This window comes from Macaca nemestrina (genome assembly GCF_043159975.1).
Source record: "Macaca nemestrina isolate mMacNem1 chromosome 11 unlocalized genomic scaffold, mMacNem.hap1 SUPER_11_unloc_1, whole genome shotgun sequence".
NCBI lineage: Eukaryota > Metazoa > Chordata > Mammalia > Primates > Cercopithecidae > Macaca > Macaca nemestrina.
Window position 1 is genome coordinate 872972 of NW_027257572.1, and position 16804 is coordinate 889775.

At 48.4% G+C, this 16804-nt stretch overlaps 1 protein-coding gene across 6 annotated transcripts in view; it reads right to left on the reverse strand.

Annotated features, from left to right (window-relative positions):
- Window positions 1-16804, reverse strand: part of LOC139361133 (disco-interacting protein 2 homolog C-like) — a 173988-nt gene that overhangs the window by 67722 nt on the left and 89462 nt on the right. Inside the window, exon 1 of one of the 6 annotated variants that reach the window (XM_071089627.1) lies at window positions 6877-7077. The exons of the other annotated variants lie outside the window; for them this stretch is intronic. The gene's annotated coding sequence lies outside the window, so the exon portion shown is untranslated. Of the gene's footprint in view, window positions 1-6876; window positions 7078-16804 lie in introns of those variants that run through there. 6 annotated transcript variants of the gene reach the window in all.

A 16804-nucleotide genomic window follows, 5' to 3' on the forward strand; every position in this document is an offset into this window, starting at 1 on the left:
AAAATAGTAATAAAAAGGTTAATACAATAAATTACTATATCAACATGGCACCCCCTGCTGTCAAACGAGGTGCACTCTCTGTGGCTACCATGAGGTCCGGAGAGAAATGTAACCGGCATCATAGGGAAGGTGGACCCCAAAGCTCCACGGCACTACTCCTGTACAGTGTGTTAACCAGCATGAAGTCTCCTCCACAATCAGAAGCCCCACGCTGGGACCCTGCCGGCAGCCCCGACTGGACAGAATGGCCTCGTGAATGTCCCTTCCCGCCACAAGCTGCAGACCCTGAGCCAGTCCTGGCTGTGACTGAGGCTGCGCATAAACGTCTGCGCCCAACAGCTCACCTTTGTACATGACATGCCCAGGCCACCTCATTTCAAATGTTACGCTTGCCCCAAGGTGAATATGGATGTTACAGTTTAACTCACTGCATGTGTGCTAGACTTTCCCTATAAGTGTTCAGACATTGCACGAACCAGATGAACAAACCCCACTTTCCCTGTAAACGTTCCAACATTCCATGAGCCCGATGAACACACACAGCCAACAAACCCCGGAACGTGTAACGCCGCGGCCTCCTCCCCTCCTGAGGGGCACGTGCTTACAGCTCCCCCGAGACCACATTTCCCAAAGCACAGAGTGTTACTCTGAAAAGAAAACCTCCTTTTTCCTTCCTCTGTACATCTCGTGGTCATGTTAACAACTATTGCTACAAATGCAGAGAAACGAGGTATCATCTGTGCCGGTCACCGAATTCCTAGCACCAAAGCTTCAGGGTTCAGGTGAAGTTTCTATCACCCTAAAGCCAACTCTGGAGATGAAGGCCGAACTGGGGAAAGGCTGTGTCACCGCAAATCCACACCACGGGGCCCTCTGCAGTTGTGTGTAAGGAACTCTTGGCCTGTCCTGGGGTTTGGGGAGATCAGGATGCAAGCAGATACTCTACGCTCTGCCACGGGACCGTGAAGTCTGCGGAACCTCAGAGGAACACAGAGACAAATGGCTGCACGAGTCCCACAGGCCGCGCCTCGATGGGCACCGGTGTCAAGAACATAGACACGCCAGGAGGGGCAGCTGATGCAGGCAACGCCTGCAACTCCAGCACGCGGCAGCGTACGAGAGGGGGGTCTCTGGCCAGGCTCCACCACAACTGCCATATTCTGTAGCAAAATTTTAATCATAGGTTGTAACTAGTTATAACTCTAACTGGTTTTACAGATAAACAGAACACAGGGTACCAACAGACTCCAAAGTACTTCGCCTAGAACCAAGTCTAGAATGCAGATGGCTGCTGCTCCGAGTGTGATGAGTCCCCTGTAGTGCCATAAATCCTAGATCTAGGTGACTAAGTGCTCTGCCTAAACCAGATGGCACCCTGAGGCTCTGAGGGCACCCTCTCTCCCCAGGCCAGTCCATCAGCCCCGGCAGAAGCTTCTAGAGTAAGAAACTGTGGATTTGTATTGGACAGATGTAAACCAGGCCAAGTCACAGGGACTCATCCTGGAAGCCCGTCCGTTTACCCACTCATGCCCTGGAGAGCCCTGCCCCCAGCTCCACATCCGCAGTCACGCTGAACCACAAGAACTGGCTTCTAGGCCCTCAAGCCACTCCCTCTCGCCCCCGGACAGACCCTTCTAAAACCTTGAGGCCCAGAGTAGCCTTAACAGGTGGCCCAGCAGAACTGGCCTCTGCATGTATTGATACTTTGTGTGTGAGTGTGTGGGGGTGGTGGTGGTGGTTCTTGTTCTGTCACTCAGGCACAGTGCACCATAAGTACAGTGGTGCTATCAGGGTTCACTGCAGCCTCAACCTGCCAGGCTTGGGTGATCCTCCAGCCTCAGCTTCCCGAGTAGCTGGGACCACAGGTGCACATCACCACTCCTATTTAATTTTTTGTAGAGTCAGGGTCTTGCTATGTTGCCCAGGCTGGTCTCGAATTCCTGGGCTCAAAAGTGAACTGCCCACCTCAGCCTCCCAAGGTGCTGGGATGACAGGTGTGAGCCACCATGCCCAGCCTAGAATTGGTTTTTCTTAAACCTGAGTTTGACACATGAACCCCACTTACATAGATATCAGCACACTCTCACAGCTCGAGGGTTTTTCTGAATCCCGATTCTGTCCGTTCAAAGGTCAATATCTAAGATAGGGTCAGAACTGACCCTCCCTCAGTGAAGCCTAAGGGCAAATGCAGCAGCATCTCAGTGTATGAGGAGACAAAGTAAGAAGGGTGGAAAATACACACTGAAATTCTAGTGTTAGAATCATAATCACCAACACTTTAAGAGGCAATCTGCTTTCCAAAACATGTAGCTGCTGGATTAACTCCAAAGTCACCAGATTCCACAGGCAGGAGCTCAGAGGGGCACAGCTTTCTAAGGCCGCACAGCCCAGGGCAGAGTAACAGCCTCGGGGCAAAGCAAACTAAACAAAGGCTTGGTTCTCTCAAGGATGAAGGTGCTCAAGTCCTTCCAAATAGATTCTTCTTCTAAGTAAGTTAGATGCCTCCTACAACACTGTTTAGAGTGCCAGTGTGTTCAGAAACATGCGGTTGAAAATACATCTCAGGACCCCAAAATCACTACGCTAAAGGGACGTCAATGTGAGGAACAGCTTAGGGCAAACCTGCCTCCCATGCTCTTCCGAACAGAGACAGCTACTGGGGGAGGAAAAAAAAAAAAGCCATGTACCTCCCTCACAACCGATCCACAAGGAAATTCCCCATGGACAGAGGACAGAATTCAAAGTCCCCATCTGCACACGGAGATAAATGCGGATCTGGCTGCTTCCTCTGGAAAGGTACACCAGAAACGCATTTGTCTGATCTACCTGTGACCTGGAAACCCCTCCCCGCTTGGAGCCGAGCCTCCCTTCCTGGACCAAACCAACGTACATCTCATATATATTGATGTCTCACGTCTCCCTAAAATGTGTAAGACCAAGTTGTGCCCCAAACACCTTGGGCACGTGTCCAGGACCTCCTGAGGCTGTCGCAGTGTGTCCTTAACCCCTCGTGAGGCTGTGTCTTTAACCTTGGGAAAAGGAACTCTCTATGGGACGAGAACCGTCTCAGAGATCCTTCTGGTTTACAGGAAGCATTCTCTCCTGCGAGTATATCAATGAAATCATGTGGAATTACAAAGTGCCACTTTAGTAAAGGCCAAAGGAATTAGGGTTCAATGTGCTTAAAAAACAAACAAAAACAAGTAACGTTCTGTCAATGGACCATGAAGGCCACACCCCCTTTGGCAGTGAAGATGTCAACTGGGACGAGAAGCCCCTCCTGCGGATGCAGCAAAGGCTACCCTCTGACCCCACTTCCCAGAGTCTAGGTTCCCACTGCTCAGGGAAAAGCAACCCCAGCTTCACGGGGCTCGGGCCTCCAAACCCAACTCCCACCCATGCTGGAGAATCACCCCAGGGACTAGCGAAATGGCAGGTGCAACTCTCACCTCATCCCCTTAAAGGGGAAAAGGCACCTTCCCGCTCCTCTTCCTGCTGGTGGGAACAGGGGCAAGAGCTGGAGGGGCAGGAGCTGGAGGGGCAGGAGCTGGAGGGGCAGGAGCTGGAGGGGCAGGAGTCGGGCGGCAGGAGGGAAGCAGCCTGGGTCCCTGCTAGTCACAGATGGCAAATGCCAACCATCCCCGACCTTCACTTTGAAAAGAAATCCTTCTCTTTTGTCAGGTCCCTGGTTAGAAGTTTGCACCCATTCCTTAAAAACAAAACAAAAACAAAAACAAAAACAAACATGAAAAAAACCTCAGATACAAAATGGGTGTCTTCCTGACAATATTTCAATTATCTGGAGGCCTTGGGTCAAATGACGGCAAAACAGGAATCTGAACACTGTTATTCAGAAAACTACCTTCCACAGCCCCCTCTACCCTCCCAGGCTCTCACCTTATGGTGTTTGTCTGCTAGATGATTAACAATAATTGGTTTTAAAAACTAGGTGTACAGAACAGACAAGAAGTCAGCTCGGGTTGAGGGGAAGCAGGATAAAACCCCCTTCCCCGCAGGACAGTGGAGGAGGAACCTTCAGCACCTGGGTTTGCAGGATGCTGGATCTCTGAGAGCATCTCTCACAGCTCAAGTACGGCCAGACCCTCCTCTGACACAGCCTGTTCAGGCGAAGGTGGCACCTGCCCTAGAGATCCACAGCCCTGTGCGGGGCTCAACTGGAGCTGAACTTTCCTCCCTTGGTAAGAGTCAGGGCCAGGGGTGGGGAGAGGAGAGAAGCAGCAGGCCTGAGGACCACTGTGGAAACTCCATGCCACGCTAACTCTCGTCTGATGTGCTCCGGCCAAAGCCACGCTTCTCGGAGGGCGTTTCCCTTCACACATCCGGAAATCATCAACGTCTAGTCTCCCCACAGAACAGATCCTTCCCCAGGAGGCAGACACTTGGCTGTAACACGGGGTAATGAGGGGCGCGCCTTCGTGCCCATTCTGTAATGTTTCCCGTTACCTATTTTACCTTAAGCGACAAATGATTCCCGTTTACACGGGACACAGTGACACAGACAGCAAAACACATGAGATTCAGTGTGATCCCACACCCGTCACTGCTGACCTCAAGTTCTTTGTTCGTTTTGCTTCTAGAGTTTGTACTCTCTCCCGGGGTTCCAGGCCTGTGGATTCAACCAATCATAGATCAAGAATATTTTTTAATGTGTTTGTACTAAGCATTCAGAATTTATTATTCATTAAACAACTACTCCCATGGCATGTCCATGGTATAGCTGTTATGAGCAACCCTGACATGACTGTCTGCAGGAGGATGTGCGTATGTCATATGCAAACACGATGCCATTTTAGAGCAGGGACCTCAACACCCACAGACCTCGGATTCCATAGGCAGTCCTGCAGCCTACTCCCATGGGCACTGTGGAATGCCTATAACAGAAAATGTGGAGGTTTTAAATAGTTATGCACTAAATCTAATCTTTTGTTAAGAAATTACTATGTATCGTGTGTATTATTTGGAAGTCCTTCATGGCCCAGAGACTTGACATGTTCTTATCTTTTTGTCCACGGATCTAGCCATTCCAGTAAGCTTATTGAACACAAATCAATTTTACAATTAAATTCTTACAGGAATCACACTCAATCTGTAAGTTGCTTTGGTTTTTAAAGGGAAATAACCAATAGTTTTGCAAACCAGCTATATCATAGAATAACAGGACAAAGTAGCCCCATGACATGCCAAAAACATGGGGTTTCAAAGCTAACCAGTATAAAACACGTTAAAAACCCCTAAATATGAAAACGTTTTACACCACAACAGATATTCCAGAAAAAAACAAGATATTCAAAAAAGGCCTTTGCAGAAAAGCACTTTCCCCTTCATTTTTCACACGGTTTCCAGAAGCTTGTGTTTGGCAATGACCATGAACCAGAAGTAGCGTCCGCTGCAACTACTGCTACCGCAAGACAGAATATTAAGGCAAAAAAAGAGAACACATTGATGAGAACAGGTAGAGTGTTATACAAATAAGTGTGTTCTAAAGTCAACAATGTTCAAATTCTAGGTCTCCCACAGACACTAGACGGTAACCACCAAAGCTTATGTACCTGGCAACGTTCAAGGAGACCAAGTTCAGAGCTGTCACAAGGCAGCACCATCCTCAGGAGATTATCTCAGGCGGGTTTGAGGGCAAGTGCCCCCGTCACAGCGGGAAAGCTGCCCAGCCCAGCACTTCCTGAGATCACAGACCTTCGCCTTCCCACGTCTTCAATAGTTCCTTTACACCGGGAACCAGAGAGCAAAACCTAAAACACTTCCTCAAATCTCAAGACAGTCTTTAGAGCTCTTTTCCTTCCCCTTCTCTTACTGAAAAAGCCTATTTTGTAAGCAACCTGTAGTGCTTCCCAGAGCTGGGGCGGGAGGAGAGCTGGTGTTGGGTAGACCGAGTTTCAAGCGTGGGGAGACCAGGAAGTTCTGGAGATGGATGGCGGTGATCGTGGCACCACAGTGTGAACACACTTAATGCCACCAAACCATACACTTAAAAATAGAGTGCTATGTAATTTTACAACAATCAACACACTGAGAAAACTCATCTATAATTACTGTCACTTCTAATATCTTACATCCTGTAAGTTTCATTTGCTTTTGGAAATCCTCAGAGCAATCATGAAAAACTAGTACCCTATCGTCTCTGAAACGCAGGCAAAGTCGTTCAAGGGTTTTTTTTTTTTTTTTTTTTTTTTTTGAGACGGAGTCTCGCTCTGTCGCCCAGGCTGGAGTGCAGTGGCCATATCTCAGCTCACTGCAAGCTCCGCCTCCTGGGTTCCCGCCATTCTCCTGCCTCAGCCTCCCGAGTAGCTGGGACCACAGGCGCCGCCACCTCGCCCGGCTAATTTGTGTTTTTAGTAGAGACGGGGTTTCGCCGTGTTAGCCAGGATGGTCTCGATCTCCTGACCTTGTGATCCGCCCGTCTCGACCTCCCAAAGTGCTGGGATTACAGGCTTGAGCCACCGCGCCCGGCCTCAAGGGTTTTGATTATAGGAAAGTAGCTGGAAAGCAAAGCGCCCGTTAGACACGGCAGCCATGGTAGGACAAACACATGGTAGGAAGGTGGTGGTCATGCTACACACAGATGGGAAGGGTTTCGGGAGCCAGAGCACCCGATGCTCGGGAGGCACCTGGGCAGGAGCTGAGAATGAACCAAACACGTTCGATCACGCAACATTCACAGACCCTGAGTCCAGCCACCGCCGCTGACATCCACTGTGGCTGGGGTGTCCTCTGCCACAGAGATACACACCCTGCCAAGGATACTGTACAGATTTAATGTCAAAGCACAGACACGCTCAGGTCCAGCTGTTCAGATAGAAGCAAACACATTTCCCAGACACCAGCAGCAAGACTCTCCACCTGACTGCGTTCGGAATAACGATCTTCTTTGCCAGGGCTGAGCCATGCTTCCCTCTCGCCTGTCCTCTGCCTTCACCAGCTTCGTGAGCGTTTCCGGGCAAGTGTTTGTGCAGGTGCTATCACTTATTTCCACAGCGAGAATATACACAGACACCACACAGAAATGGGCAACCCCGTTAGGAGCTGTGCAGGGACATCTAACTCATCCGATGCGCCAAATTCCTGTTGCCATGGAAATTAAACTAGCTAAACTACCGTTGCTATGACCTCATCTCTTACTGCACCACTAAAGATCATCCGGGTAAGAGGAATGTGTCTCTGCATAGCATTTAGCTCACGTTTACATGTCATTTTTCCCTGAATATGGTTATGTGAGATAGAAATCAGTAAGATGGGGTGTAACATCTAGTATAGGATCATTGTGTCTCCTAGGCTCAAACACTTCCTTTAAGATCCTCAGAAAATGAAGTTTAACTCTGGGGACGCGAGTTACATAGTAACTTGTTTTGGATACTGTCTCTTTCACAATCCAAATATCAACACCAAAGAAGTTCTTGAGTTCCTTTTGAAATTGAAAGGAATTTACAAACCATAAAAGCCCCAATATTAAAGGATACAATTCAGTCTTTTTAGCATATTCTCAAAGCTGTACATCAACCACTAGTATGTAATTCCGGGACTTTTTCACCACGGGTCGAAGAAACCTTGAACCCATTAAGAGTCAGCACCTGCTCCTTCCTTCCACCAGCCCCTGGCAATCGCCAGCCGACTTCCGTTTCTCTGGATTTGCCCATTCTGGACACCTGTTGTGAGGAGAATCGTACAGTGCGTGACCTTCGGTGCTGACATCTTTCACGTCCAGGGAGAGTGGAATCTCACAGTGAGTGACCTGTTGACAGATACCTGGACTGTTTCTACTACTACGAATAATGCTGCTATGAAGACTCTTGCATAAGATTTTTTTGGCAAAAATATTTTCAATTTTCTTGGGCGTATGCCTAGGAGTGAAATTGCTGGGTTGTACGGTGATTTCATGTTTAACTTCTCTGAGAAACTGCCAGACTTTTCCGAGAAACTGCCAGACTTTTCCAAATCAACTGTACCATTTTACTTCCCCTCCCACTAGCAATATATCAAGATTTCAGTTTTCCCAAATTCACCACCATGTCCCTGTCCAATACTGGGGTTTTACCCATCCCGGTGGTTGTGAAGTGGTATCTCACGGTAGTTTTGATTTCCATTTCTAAGATGATGAATTCTGCTCAACATCTCATGTGCTTTTTAAGGCATTTATATGTCTTTCTTTAGAGAATGTCTATTCAAATCCCTTGTCCATTTTTAAATTGGATTTTTACTAAGAGCTTTTAAATATATTCATGATATCAGGTCCTTATCATGATAATGTATTCCGTTCTGTGGGTTGTCTTTTTACTTTAAGAGTATCCTCTGAAATGAACATTTTTAATTTTGATCCCGTCTTTTTCCCTTCAGTTGCTTGTTACAGCTTTAGACGTCTCAGCCAAGGAAACATTGCCTAATCCAACGTAGCAGTTTCACCAGGATTCTTCCCTAAAGGTGTCATGGGCTGAACTATCCCCCCTCTCAAGATTCACATGTTAAAGTCACAACCCCGGAAACTCAAAATGTCACTGTACCTAAGTGTACAGGGCCTTTAACTTGGAAATTTAGGTCACATAAGATCTTAAGAGTAGGCCCTGATCCAGTATGACTGGTATTCTTTTGAGAGAATTTAGACACAGTCCTCAGTGCTGCATGCACATAAGAGAAACCACTGAGGACACAGAGAGGACGCCGTCTACACAGCACGGGGTGAGGCCCCAGAGAATCCAACACTGGCCGCACCTTGATCCCAGGCTTCCAGTCTCCAGAAAAAAGGAAATAAGATGCTGTTGTTTAAGCCGCACGGTCTGTGGTGTCCGTTATGGTACCCAGCAGACTGACAGAATGGGTCTCACAGTCGACTCCTTACGCTGGATCCATTTTGAGCTTTGCGTGTAGGGTGAGGAAGGGTCCAGTCCATCCTTTTCCATGTGGATACCCTAGTTGTCCCAGCACCATTGAGTTGTGAAAGGAAAAAAGTAAAGCAACCCTTACCGTCCTTTCTCCATCAACAGATTAGAAGATACACTGAAAAATCATGGACAATTTTCTCAGTTTAAGCCAGTGGTTTTCAAATTTTTGGGTCTCAGGAACCCTTTGCACTTTATTCAACATCACAAAAAAGCTTTCTCATCAGGCCGGGAGTGGTGGCTGCTCATGCCTGTAATCCCAGCACTTTGGGAGGCAGAGGCAGGTGGATCACTTGAGGTCAGGAGTTCAAGACTGCGCTGACCAACATGGCGAAACCCCATCTCTACTAAAATACAAAAATTAGCCTGGCATGGTCCCGAACACCTGTAGTACCAGCTACTAGGGAGGCTGAGGCACAAGAATCACTTGAACTCAGGAGGCAGAGGTTGAAGTGAGCTAAGGTCACACCACTACACTCCAGCCTGGGTGGCAGAGTAAGAATCTGTCTCAAAAAAAAAAAAAAAAATAGTAACAATTTAGTTTATTTTACAACGATAAAGTCATTACATCTTAACACAGTCTTCAAGAAGAAACCATTTTCCAAAATAAGCAGCAGCGTGGCAACAGTTTGTGCTGCCGTGAAAACACCTAACATCCCTGCACCTCAGACAGCAGGATTCTCATGCCTGCATCTGCGTTCAGTGGGCTACAGAGCCGTGGCTGAAGTTTATGAAAGATGTCCGACCCCACGCTGATATACAAGTAGGAAGCAGTATTTTCATTGTGTTTTCAGATCATTTTAAGTATTCTCTGCTGCCAAATGTAACAAGTGGCACTTCCGCACAGGCTGTCTGCAACGCAGAGACTGCGCTCTGGTCGACGGGCCTTTCTGCCCCAATTCCTTCTGAGTCAACTGGTCCGTCCTGCACTTGAATGGCTTTTACCAGCACACGATTTTGTAATCACACATTGGTTAGAAAACACTGGTTCATAATTATGAGCAACTTCCACATTTCGTTCTATATCAAAAAACAAACAAAAACACATCAATATCACCATTGATCACATGAGAAAGTGGTGGACACAAGATTTTTATATTTTAATACTCATTGGAAAGCTCAAATGTCTATCATTGGGAATAATGTAAGGTACTTTCCTTGAGATGAAGTCATTTTGTTCATTTTTCAGGCCACACCTGCAAATACCTCCATCTGAAGTGGCATCATTTGTAAGTCATTCTTTCTATAAAGGCGGCCGTTAGTGGAAGAAGTGGTTCTGCAGGTTCATAGCTCAGAGGCACCAGTGCTCTCCCAAGATAACCATAAAATCCGCAGAAGACGCACCTGTGCACACTTCCTGTTTCTCACTCAGAACATTCCAGAAGGAACCCTGAATCCCGATGCCGCAGCGGGACTGAAGTTTGCTCTCACCCACACAATAAACCCAGCGAGCTCCAACAGCCCCCACCCCGAGGCCACAGCCTTGGTCCTCTGTCTGGTCTAGGAGGGCTCCTGCAGCTCCAGCCTAACAGGGAAAAGCAGGCACCCACATGTCAGAAAGCCCTCCCAAAGCCCGGCGAGCACTTCCGCTTATGTGCCAGCTAAGTGCGTTTGAGAAGGATACAACCAGCTGTACGGCAGGCAGCGAGGTACCAGCAAATACTCAGGGTTCATGTTACTGAGGAAGGAAGGTGAACAGCGAGATACCCAGCAAGTACTCAGGGCTCACGTTATGGATGAGGAAGCCAGGCAGATAATGAGGTACCCAGCAGGGTTCACGTTTCCGAGGAGGAAAGGAGGGTGAAGACAAGGGGGATGGAACAGCCTGTCATAAGCTTTAGCATTTACAAGGCTCACTGAAGATTATCCGATTTGATCTTAACAGCTCACAAGATAGGCAGAGGCACGGCTCCTTCACTTCATAAAGAGACCCCGAGAACTGATGATGACCACGTGCTCTTCCACAGGCTCCCAGAAATCATTCTCAAATCATCTCTCAGTTGTATACATGTGATAGTATCTCAGTCACGTCCCCTCTCTGCAGGGGAATTTTAATGCCGCCCTGCTGTTGCTTCGCACCCCTGCCCTCTCCTGCATTTCAGCCATGCCCACCATCCATGGGGAGTCTGCACCACCCCACCCCCGCTGCTGCTGAGGGCTTGGATCACCCTTATCTTTCATTTCCACCTACAGGGACCTGTTCTTCCTTCAAATGCAGCTCAAACTCTCTCATTGTGTGAAGCCTTTTCCAGCCATCACAACTGTCATGTGTAAAATCAGTCTGTGGAATGCTTCATTCAGGAGGTGCTTATGTTGACTCATCGGCTGTGATCAGGACCAACTTCTGAGCAAACCAGGTGGTCCCCGCTCCCCAGCTCTGCTCCAGTGCACTTAAAACAAGGATTCCTGGAAGCACCTTTTTAGCCCAATTCACGCATGAGTCTGCCCCACACCCTACAGAAAAGCCCTGGTGGTCGGCGGTCAGGGCTCGGGGCCCCCAGGTGGGTAAGGAGAGCTTAGTGCCCTCTCTGGACTTGTCGCTCAGAGACCCGTGGCTGGAAGGGAAGAAACTTGCATCCTGTGAAACATCCAGGCCCCGAGACCCACTCAGGAGCAGAAAATGGGGAAAGAGCCTCGAACACACCCACGGGAGGGCAGACAGCAGGAGCCACGGAGGCCACCAGGAGGGAAGGAGGCAGGCAGTGAGGCCAGAGGTGATGTGGCCAGGAGGGAGTTGATGTCGCCAGAGGTGACGTGCTGTGGGGATAGCACGGTGTGGTGCGGGGAGGAGATGTGGCCAGAGGCAACGTGGCCAGGGAAGGAGACACGGCTGGAAGTGACAAGAGGGGTCTCCAGGCCTCAGATTGTGCCTGATTTTTAGATGACATTTTAATTAAGATGTTATATCTAACTTTAACGAAAAATAGCAATTTAGAACCATTGTGTACATTTAAAGCACGATACAAATAGACCACATTTCCCAAACCAAAGAACAGTGCATTAAAGGAAAAAATAGCAGCTCACCAAAAAAAAAAAAAAAAGAGTAAAGAAAAAATTCATTTAAGATCAGAAATAAAGAGATCCTACAGCTCTTCTAGTCCAATCCCCACCCTAACGTGAATGGGGGAAAAAAGAAAGTAGATCCTAGTCAGTCAAAATTAAAGACAAAACCGATCCAATTTACCTTCCACTTGACAGAAAACAAGAAGCTCATCAAGGAATCCCTAAAAACAGTAGCTTTAGTAGTTCCCAAAATGCAAAATTCACCTACAAATTAAATCCACTGCTAAGTGTGTATATAGTAATTTTTTTCATTATTGCCTTCCTCATCCCCAGGGGCTTTTTTAGACCTTTTTTCCCCAATTGCCTCCAACACCCAGGAAATTTAAACCCCACAAGTAAACCGTGTCTCGATTCATCCACAGCGTCCTTTAGAGCAGACAGTCCATTGCTCTAAGACGTTCTTGTCACCTAAGCACCGATTACAGCCTAAGAACGCACAACACGTACTCACACGAACTCTGACAGACAATAGGTGAGATATGGCACATGAGGAGGAAGACAAGATAAATGAGCTTCACCGACACCCCAGATCCGAGAAGTGAAACAGGCAGCCTGCTCGGGTGCAGGTGACTCCTGGAAAACAGCCAAGGGCAGCATTTGGAGAAGCAGCACCAAAGGGCCAGGAGGGTCTGGGGGCTTTAGAAGGGAGGGGCACCCCGACCAGGTACTGGGGGATTCAGAAGGGAAGGGCGCCCGACCAGGTACTGGAGGATTCAGAAGGGAGGGGCGCCCCGACCAGGTACTGGGGGATTCAGAAGGGAGGGGCGCCCCGACCAGGTACTGGAGGATTCAGAAGGGAGGGGCGCCCCGACCAGGTACTGGAGGATTCAGAAGGGAGGGGCGCCCCGACCAGGTTCTGGGGCCTCAGAGGGGAGTGATGCCCCGATCACTTGCTGGGGGCTTCAGAGGGGAAGGCCACCCTGACCTCGTGCTGGGACTTCAGATGAGAAGGCGCCCCGATCGGGGCCTTGGGGCGGCAAGACAAGCCCAGGGTTCCGTCGTCACTTTTCACTCCCTACTTCCGAATCTCGTCCTGAAGTTGCAGCCAGTCCAGATATTCATTTACCCACAAAATTATGTATCTGTGAGTAACACAAGTCACTAATCCACACAGATCTGAGTTCACAGATACCTCCCAGAGATGCCACCATCCCTTCTGGTAGAAGAGCAGCCCAGGGGCCCACGCTGCTAGGAAGGGAGACTATCTCCAGCCTGACGCTGCAGAGTCCTCAACACAAAGTCTACCTTTGGGAACATGCCATCTCCTACAGAAGCAACTAGGGGCATGTAGGGTTTTTTAAAATCTTTTTTTTCTTAAGACAGAGTCTCCCTTTGTCACCCAGGCTGAAGTGCAGTGGCTCAATCTCGGCTTGTTGCAACCTCTGCCTCTCGAGTTCAAGTGATTCTTCTGCCTCGGCCTCCCAAGTAGCTGGGATTACAGGCGCCTGTCACCACGCCCGACTAATTTTTTATATTTTTAAGTACAGATGGGATTTCACCTTGTTGGTCAGGCTAGTCTTGAACACCTCACCTGACCAGCAGTGAGGGTGGAAGGGGCGCCATGTGAGTGCCCCTGAATACACACACAAGCCTGGCTGCTTAAAAGGAATGCATATAGCTCAACACTCCTATGTGAACATTGATGTGTCTACTGCCTTACAGAATCCTCCTAGATGAGCTTCTTCCTTGGAGCCTTTTCTCACCTACACTGCCTACAGGTGTCCACTGGGCTCCCTGGGCAGTATCGTGTCTTTGTTTAGAATATCACAGTATTTGGAGGCCTGTTTAATCCCAAGTCAGAGCCTTATCATAACTCAGACACCATCCCTCAGGGCTTGTGGGCCAACTTCGGCTAATGCAGGCTGCTCCACAGTGCCCTGCAGATGGGCTTGGTGCATCCACACGATTTTAAGATTTGGGGCTGCCGTTTTCTGCAGTCACAGATGAGGACTTACAGATTCATCATGACTGAAGGCAGCACGTGTGTTTATGTTCCTTCTGTAACGGTAATAATCATGGCAACATTTCCTCGATCCTTAAAAAAGCCTCCTAACAGCAGTTGCATTCCACCCCCTTCCTTAAAATTAATAGAATTTACCAAACTAGGTGAAATCAGTCTTCATGAGAAAGTGACAAATCAGTGTTCACACAATGGCATAGTAGCTGGGCATAGAGTGTACGTCAACATCCCAAACTAAGCACCCATCACAGTTATTCCCAACTCGCAGGAAAGCTAGAAAAATTAGAAGGCTTAAAACATACTTATAAATGAAAATAACAAGAAACCAATGTTTCTGAGGAGCATTTGTTAGCCCAGCAAGGAAAGCCATTAACCAGTGCTGATTATATTGCATTTGATTACAGCAGCCAAAGACGTGTCCAGAGGAAGAGAGTTTTAAAGATTAGTCTTTCGGTAAGAATGGTTGCTTAACAAGTTCACACTACTGGGCTACACCAATCGTCAATTATAAAGCAAGGCAAACGAGTGTGACTCATTTTCCTTAATCCTTAATGCGTCAAAAATTACCACATTGGCCAAGCTGGTCTCCAACTCCTGATCTCAGGTGATCCGCCCGCCCCGGCCTCCCAAAGCGCTGGGATTACAGGCATGAGCCACCACGCCTGGCTGAGAAGTGTTTGACAGAGGCTGAGGGGAGGCTCCTGTCCCTTTCTGGGACATCCACATCCCACCCCGTTTCCCATATCGACTATGACACTTGAAGCATCACAGCAAGGGCAGCTGCATCCCCGCAGTTCTCTGCACTAATGCCACAGTTGCGTGAGCAGTCACAGCCCTGGAGCTGCCACTCAGCCTTATCGTGCTGGAACAAGCACAGCAGAAACTACCAAGCCCCCAAAAGAGGGAGGAGTGGGGACCCAGGGGAGTGAACCAGGAAGGAGGAATGCGGCTCAGGAGAGTAGGGAGGCGTGGGGGCCCAGGGCAGTGAACCAGGAGGGAGGCGTGGGGGCCCAGGGCAGTGAACCAGGAGGGAGGAGGGTGGAGTTCGACCCAGGGAGTGAACCAGGAGGGAGGAATGTGGTCCAGGAAGTGAACCAGGAGGGAGGAATGTGGTCCAGGAAGTGAACCAGGAGGGAGGAGTGTGGTCCGGGGAGTGAACCAGGAGGGAGGAGTGTGGTCCGGGGAGTGAACCAGGAGGGAGGAGTGTGATCCAGGGGAGTGAGCCAGGAAGGAGGAGGGAGGAATGAGGTCTGGGGAATGAACCACGAGGGAGGAGTACAGTCTATGGGAGTAGGGAGGAGTATGACCCAGGGGAGTGAACAAGGAGCCTCTAGGGGTAGCAAGTTCACACGCCACAAATACCTCCCAATCCATCCGCGTGCAGGGAGGGGACGGAAACCAGGCAGGACCTGCAGCGCTTTCTCCTCGCAGAAGAGGAGTGAGGATACCAGCTTATGCGTGAAATCAGAGCTAAAGTTATACCACGGTGGGGAGACGATTCACAGCCCCAATGGGTGCAAAAAGAAACCAATCATACAAGATCAGTGGATGGAACAGGATCAGAAATTTAAGCCTGTAACAAGCTTTCAGAAAAAACTTCACTTGATCTGCAAGATGACTGCAGCTCTGCTTGATCATTTCTGGAAGTGTCTAACTCGCGATGAGCCATCTCAGAGCCGTTCAAGAGGAGTAACAAAATCAAAACGCCAAGGCATGCTCTGTATTTTACATAGCCTGCAACAGTATGGAAATGAGCAGCGGTGCCAGAGCTTTCAAGTTTGTTTGAAGTAAATTCCAGCATGAGGGCAGCATCTTCCTGGCTGAAACAATGAGGTGGGCTCCTGCTCACCGCATGGGAGACCAGATTTCAGCTAAGCTGCTGTCAAGGGTCTGCAAACCATGATCCCCGACTGAGCCTTGGCCAGGGAACCAGAAGTGGTTTTTACACTTTGAAGTTTTCACAAAAGAAATATATGCAGAGACTTCTGTGGCCCTCAAAGCATAACACGTTGCTTACTCTGCCCTTTACAGGAGCTTCTACTTTTGGAGTCAGTTACAAAGTGTTTCTATAAAATAATGTCACTGATTTTCAAGCATGCCAGGAAAAGTCACACTTCTCAACAACCCTCAATGGAGATGCACCATCCTGTGTTTCACACAGATTTTAGATTTTTAAAAGCCAAAATAAGGGAGGTAATTCAGCTAAGTATTATAGTAACACAATTTGAGATACTTAATGATGTGTGACAACAGAATAATTGGCATTCCTGTGAGGCAATAAACTAGCTCAAACACAAAATAACAAATCAAAGCATATTTTGGCCTCTCAAAGTGATCAGTGAAATTGGAAATAACATTCACTTAAACGACACTTTAAAAAAAAAGCAAAAACAAAACAAATACTACTACACCATCACTCCTTAAATTTGTTTAACTACTGCTGCCAAATAAAATGGAGAGACTTCTTACTGCAGGGTAATAATTGGCCATCGTCACCATGAAATAGACCGCTGTGCAGGCTCAGGCCCTCCAGCCCACAAAGGCAGGGGGAGGGAGGAGAAACGATGGCCAGAAAGAAAGGGACAGGGCAACCATGACCTACTCAGCAATTGTACCCTCCCACCTTTCTTCTGGACTTACAATTTTGGAGCCATCTGGATTTACCTTCCTATGTCCATAAGTCAGCAAGTTCTCGAAGCCAGAAATCTACAAAGTTTCTGGCAGCCAAGTCCTCACGGCCTTCCCCCATGTTTTAGGGCCCCATTAGCTCACCCCTGGATAGTATCAATGGCCTCGGAGCTCCAGTCAACCTTACACTCCACAGACTCAAGTACGCCAAGAGCCACTCGAGGCTGCCACTGCCATGACCAAAGGC